Genomic DNA, 7,463 nt, shown 5'->3' on the forward strand with positions numbered 1-7,463 from the left:
TTCAGGGTTGAATTGTGATGAGGGAGGCCTTGAGATACTGTGAGTGAATAAGGATTATAAATAATGTGGGTTGGACCAAGAAGCAACCTGATGCATCCTGAACCTAGGGTGGGACAATGAAGACATTAAGCAGAAACCAAGGTTCCAGCAGTACCAACTTTTGTCTTAAGAGAGACTACCTATAGTGTATCTGGCTTCAGTCAAGATCAGCCAGGAGTAAGTCATTGGCCAATCAAATGAAGAAGGCTGAGAGAATAGATGTTGAGATCCGTAATTGTTAAGCACCCTGAGAGAGTGATGAACCAGGGGGTAGGGAAGGAAAAGAGCCCTGGGGAAGATCAACAGCAAGAATTAGCAGAGAGAAAACCCACAGGGCAGACATTCATTCTGTCCACAACAATTCCAGCAAAGTTGTGGTAGGTGAGAATTCTAAGGGCAGGGGAGTGTTGAACCAAAGTGGGAGATCCGCTAGCTGACCTGACAGCACCCTGTCACAAGTGGTGCACTGGCCAGGAAATTGAGGCTCCTGAGACTTGTAACTCTCCTACAATTGAGGAAAGACCTCAAGGACAAAAATGGACCCCAGCATGAAGGCTCCAGAGTGGCAACAGGCCCAAAGTATGATGATTCAGCTCTTTCAAAATCAACATGCACAGATAGAAGAACTCATACAGGTAAGATCGCTAGAAGATGATGCACAACAGCAGTTCAGCGAGAAAATTGAGGCTCAACTGGCGATGTTATTGCGGGCGGCGGAAAGTCTAAGGATGCCAAAGACGATGGAGGATGATGTGGAAGCATATTTAGAATCCTTTGAGAGGGCAGCCCTAGCGGAAGATTGGAGCCCTGAGAGATGGGCCAATTACCTAAGCCCCTTATTTGTCAGACCCAGGCAGCCTATAGAGCCTTAACACAAGCAGCAAATGATTAAAAAAAAATGAAGGAAGCAATCCTATACTGATTGGGCGCAGTACCATAGATGTATTGGCAAAAGTTTAGAGCCAAGAAGAAATGGGAACAAAAACATCCAAAGCTATTGGCCCAATACTTGAGAGGTACAATAAATGCTGGGTACAACCCCACCAGAAAACAGTTGTGGAAGTGATAGATTTGTTCACACTGGAACAGTTAACTGATTTAGAAGAACAAATGCAGAAATGGGTGCAGTGTTACCAACCCCGAACCATGGAAGAGGTGCTACAACTTGCTGAGGCGTTTACAGCAGCTGAAGAAGAAACATTGTGGGGGAGGCCAGTGCCAGGGACAGACTCAGTGGGACCAGCTGACACACATTGGTACACAGGGAACTAAAGGACTGAAGGGATACGAAGATCACATGGAGTTTTAAGAGTTCGAGAACCAGAGAGTCAGTGTGCTACAGGTGTGGATGTGAATGGCAGGTCATGTGGCACAAAATTGCACAAGAAGAGGCAGAGAGGGATTGCTGGGAGAAGGGGTAAACCCTAGACCAGGAGATCTGTAAGCCAGTTTGGCACCACAATGAAGCCATGGATTGTAGCTTTGGGAGACTGGTGGGTCCCCTCCAGTGTACCAAAGGCCATGGTAGACACAAGATTAGGCTCTATGATTCTATCGCCTGCAGTTGATTCAGGCTGTGCTCAAACTATGTTGAAAGTAAACCTGGTACCTGCTCAGGTGGGCACAGAGGAAGGCCCTATTCAAATGGTTGGCATCCACGGGGAGTCATATCGCTATAAAACTAGAATACTCTGACCATAATGGACTGGATGAAGAATGCAATGGTACTATTAGAAGAAAAAATTACCATGTCCCATGTTATTAGGAAGGGACTGGCCATACTTTCATGAAGTGATCAATCAAACCATGGGGTGAAAAAACAGATATAGAAGAAACTTAGAATGACAAGGAGAGGAGGAAGAAGGTTTGTTAGAAGAACACCTGGTCCTGGAACAGGGGCAGGAGGAAGAAAATATCAACTTGTAAGATGTCATCAATGAGGGCCCAGTTTAGAGAGGTGCAGCACCAAGAGCCCACCTTTAGATACGTTTATGAAATGGGTTGGCTAAGAGACAGGAAGAAGTGGTACAACTGGATCTCTCCATGGTACATTTTTGTTTAGAGGTAAGAAAGGGGATCTTGTACCATATAGAGAAAGGGCATCAAGATGATTCAGAGATAGCTCAAGTACTAGTAACTCAGAAATACAGAAGGGCCCTCATGTGCACTGCGCATACCTTGCCTATGGGTGGGCATTTAGGGAGGGACAAGACAGAAGCTCGATTAAGGTGTTGGCTGTATGGACCTGGGATTGTTAACCAAGTGGAGCAATTTTGTAAAAGTTGTCCTGTATGCCAGGTGTAAGATATTAGTCCCCCACAAGGTACTGTTAATACCAATGCCTATTGTAGAAGATCCTTTTGAGAGAATTGCCCTAGATGTAGCAGAGCCCCTCCCAAAAAGTACTAAGGGCAACCAATTTGTATTAGTAATTATTGATTATGCAACAACATATCTGGATGCTATTTCTTTGAGGACAGTGAATGCTCCCGATAGCTGAAGAACTGACAAAGTGGGTGTCTCGAGTGGTGTTGCCACAAGAAAAAAAAATACTAAGGGACTAATTTTATGTCAGGGGTGATGAAGAGTATGTGTGAAACCTTACAGGTAAAGCACCTAAGAACACTAGTATACCATCTGCAAACGGATAACCAGGCTAGCAGCTTTCCAGATTTCCGTTTTTGATTTACTGAGGTCTTTTCTCCCCAACAAACCTCTAAGGAACTCACACTGATTCTCTGTGGAATCATTTTGTGTCAGTGAATACAATTTAATAATGTAGTGCTTGACCCTACTAGTGATGGAAAACTATACTTTTCATAACAGGTTTTATTGATGTTTAGGTTTGCAAAAAAAGAATAAATGACCTCCAGGGAGATAAAGAACAATTTAATAAGGCTTTTGCTAGAGAAAATAACTGCAGATACTTTGTTAATGTGCTTATTGGAATAAATTTTATCTTTATTAAAAGGAGCTACAGAAAAGTGGATATCATTGACTCAAGTGGATTGTGTATAAGCGTTTCTAGTACATTGTAGACAGGTACCAGCTTGAGAATATAAAGCCAGTTATTTTAATAAACTGAGAAATTTCTTACCTGTTTGTAGATTCACTCCTTGCTCATCATGAACAGACACTGCCTGGAATTCAGACTCCAATGCTGCTTCTGGAATCTCCTTGCACTGATACATTTGGCTCCCTTCTTCTTCTTGCTTGACATCAGTTCTACCACATTTCTCTCCAGGGTTTCAGATAACACTAGAAAGACACACCTTTTTCCTTGGTTCAGTTATGTTCTAAAACTTGTTTTAAGGGAAAAGCTAGAGCTCAAAGATGACTGTCTTTTAGCAAACATTCTCACCCCTGCCACCAGTCTGAACCCTCTTTATTAGCTGAAACTGCTGTTTTAAATTACAGCGCAACATAGGACTATTACCATGTTATCTCCTTGTTCTTTGAAAGGGGACTGAAAAAATTATATCAGCATCACTGTACATACCCAGATGCTCTACCAGAAATGAAAGGGGAGTTAGAAAGCTGGATTCTTTGCTCACAGATAAACGTTGTCTAATCCCAAACACATCATTAACAGCATGACACCTCTGATATGCAGACTGCCTCATCTCACTGAGAGGGTTTTGCAGGCATCGAGTGGTTTTAAGGCAGGTACAGGTTCTGATATGCCATCCAAACTGCAGTCTCCATACCCAGCCATAACACAGTTTTAGAATAGGGAGACAGCATTCCTTTTCTGAAGCACAGCAGAGAGATTACTTCTTCAGCTTCCTCTATTTGGCATGCTGTGTCATAAGAAGCAAGAGAAACAGAGCTCAGCAGGTAGCCCCAAGAAAACATGAGCCTAGTAGGGGTGTCTGTAGATGAAACAGGGGGCCTAAATTGAAGCGGTGGGTTTTAAAAACACTGCTTCAATTTAGGGCTAATTAAACCCTCGTCATGCACACATCCCACTGACTTACCTGCCCCTCAGTGGGGATGTGAGGGCGAGCTGCTGGTGGATGGAGCGGTCCCTGGGCTGCAGGCGGGGGGGCTGGTGCTTCCCAATGTGGCAGCAGTGGGGCCCATCCCCCAGGCAGCACCTGCCCACAGGCACCCGGCTCGGGTGGTCCCAGGGGGCACCGCAGCCACGGAGGGAAGCACCGGGCCCTGGTGCAGCTCAGGCGTGCAGGCAGGCTCTGGGGGAGAGTGGACATCAGGCTCACTTTTCTCTGGTGGAGCCTGCTTTCCTGGGCTGCTGCCAGGCTGTCTACAGGGCTTCCTGCAGAGCCGTAGAGCTGCACAGAGCCTGGTGCTTCGTTCCATAGCTATAGGGGCCCCAAGTCCTCTAAGGCGCATTACACTGCCGAATTTCCTACAGTGGCTGGAATTAATGTGCAATACGCCATTAAGGCATGCAAACACTGACACCATTAAAGTGGTGCAAAAGCATTTAGCTTGCTTTAAAGCGTTGTGAACACACACCTCTTGTTTCATCTACACACAGGTGATATGGTCCTAACAGAGAACAGAGGAGGCAAGGGGAAGAGAATAAAATGGCAGCTGTTTACCATTGCCCCCAATTAAACTTTAATAGATGGTGTGGCACTGAGTAAAGGTAAATGCACTGAAGAGCAACTCTGTTTAAACCAGAAGAATAGATTTTTGAAGTATTCACAAGAGGAAAAAACCAGCTAAGCCCCAGGATCTGGGGAGTAACTTCCTGGTTTTGCTCAGAAAGTGTTATCCGAAGATTCTGACTGGCTAGATCTAGAAACTGATTATGAACTCTGAAGTAAACAGATTACTTTGATGTTGTTTTCCCAAATGAAAGCAGCTAGTGGGTACAAAGAGAGTGCCCATCAGCCATTTGGTCATAGCCATGAGTAAAACCCACAATAAGATTCTGAGCCACAGAAGAGGCAAAGTGCAGGATGCATAGAAGGAAACTGTTCTTAATAACACTCTACTTGGCTTGTTTTGGGGCCTACCATAGTAGCACATGAACTTTTTGTGCATGTAATTTGAACCGTTAAACAGAAGATCACTGCTACATCTTACATGACAAGTACTACATCTTACATGCTCCCTCCCTTAGATACTTACTGAAATCAAAACTTCCTATGTGCTCAGGATTTTTCCTTGTAAGTGCTTCAATAAAACCACTAGCATTTCACATTCTGAAACAGGTTGAATTTAAACAGAGTATTCACCGCTACAGATTTACTACTTACTGTCACAACCGAAAGGTGTGATTTTTGTTTTTGTGTGTGCTTTGGCACCACTGAATTATTTTCCCGCCAATTCGTAGCTTTCTTTGCAGCATGCATTTCTTCTTTGCAGCTAAGAAATGCTCATTGCAAAGAGTTCCTGCCATTTGTATTCTAATTCGAGCCCCATTATTGGCTTGCGTGAAATTATTCACACGTGGCGGCTAGCGATTGGCTTGCTAGCTGTATAAAAAGCTTGAGTGGTTTCCGCCCAAGTTGGAGAACTCCGAGAATCTCAGGAGGATCCTGAGAACCCCGATTCCAAGAATTCCGTGAGAAATCCGAGAGAATTCCGGCAAGGAGTCCATGATTACCTCATGGACTTCTACGTAAATCTCGGACCGACTGGTAGCCTAATCAACTACTAAGAGCCTCTCCCCGTCGCCGTTCGCAATCCTCGACGTATCCCTCTCCCTGCGCGCAAGAGGACCCACGGAGCCTAGCAAACTTCGTGCAAGTGAGTGAATAAAAGGATCCACGGAGCCTAGCAAACTTTGTGAGAGAGACCCGAGCTTGTTGTAGTCCTCAAACGAGGATTTAATCGGAGCTGTGCCTGAGAAACTGTCCAGCCTACACCGCGACCATCTTCGGTGTAAGTAAACAATCTTGAATCAACCATTACGCGTCCGTGACTAATTCTAGCGTGTCGCCCGTTCTCTCCGATCCAGCATGCCCGGGCTGCTGGCCACAGCCCGCGCGGAGCGAAAAAGGGCCCGGATCGCTCCCGGCCCGCACATGGCGACATGGATGGGAGTGGGAGTAGGCCCGCACACTTACTGCTAACCTCAACGTGGGCTGGGGGCAGGGCAGATCAGGCCGTGCCAGATTCAACATGCAGAGCCAATCTGGTGAGGCACTGCATACAGCATATGCCTTGCGCTGGCCCCCCGTGCCATGTGCTGTGCATGCAGATGTTCCAGCTCCCTGCACAACACATTCTAACCCAGTTTCAGTGTTCATTCTGCACATAGGATGCTCCACCAGCCCAGCCCTGCATGCTGGCTCTGGGCCGGGTCCAAATTGAGCCCCAGGCTATCTGCGTGCACCAGAACCAGTGCACAGGGCGAGCTGGCAGGGCACCCAACAGAGTGTGCGCCCTGTGCACCACATACAGACCAAGCCCTAGTGCTGGACTAGTGCATGCATGCTACACGCAGCACTGGACTGGCCATGTGCACTGCATGCAGCCACCATTAGACAGGTGCTTCATCTGGTGTCCCACTGAGCTTAAAGCAGTGTCTCACTGGACCAGCCGTGTGCGCTGGCTCTGGCATGGCCCAAACCAGACCAGCCCCAGAGCCAGTACACAGGGCCAGTCCAGTGTGCACTCCAGACCAACCTCTTGTGCCAACCTTATGACAGACCCACCTGTGCCAGGTCAGTCCAAGACCCATGGGCCAGATGATACAAAACTCTGCAAACTATCTTTTTGACACCCCTAGGCTACGGCATAAAAGCTTTAGATGATATAACAGCAAGCAGAATCAGTGCACAGTGAAACATGGAAAGACTTGGTGAATGATTTGTACAGTGTTGTCAGCAAACCTATAACTCAGAGGTGTTCTATGGTCAATATAAATTTTATTAGCTTTTAATTAGATGCAAGCTGATAATGACTAAAACAGATCCATTCCTCATTTCCTGAAATGTGCTTTATTTGAAGTTAAACTAACTATCAGACCACACCATGGTCCTAGTCCATGTGGGTACTAATGATGCGGCCAGGAGAACCCCTGATCACCTGATGGCGGACTACAGTGCTCTGGGCAGCGTGCTGAAGGAGTTCGGTGCACAGGTGGTATTCTCTTCCATCCTACCAGTGAACGGACGCGGAAGACGGCATGAGAACTGCATCCGAGAGACCAACTGGTGGCTTCGGCAGTGGTGTCTCGAGGCAGGCTTCAGCTTCCTGGACAACGACCTGCACATCACGACGAGGGACATGCTTAGCTGGGATGGGCTTCACCTGTCCCCCAAAGGTAAGCGTGTGTTTTCTTCTAGGTTGGCGGATCTCCTCTGGCGGGCTTTAAACTAGGCTCGTCGGGGGGAGGGGAAGATGAGGGCGGGGGAAGCTGTAGACCACCAAACCATGTGGCACCCACAAGGACAGCCCAGCCTGAAGAAAGAGAGCATTGGGAACCTGAAAGCCATGGGGAGGCC

This window comes from Alligator sinensis, unplaced genomic scaffold (assembly GCF_000455745.1).
Source record: "Alligator sinensis unplaced genomic scaffold, ASM45574v1 scaffold65_1, whole genome shotgun sequence".
Classification (NCBI taxonomy): domain Eukaryota; kingdom Metazoa; phylum Chordata; order Crocodylia; family Alligatoridae; genus Alligator; species Alligator sinensis.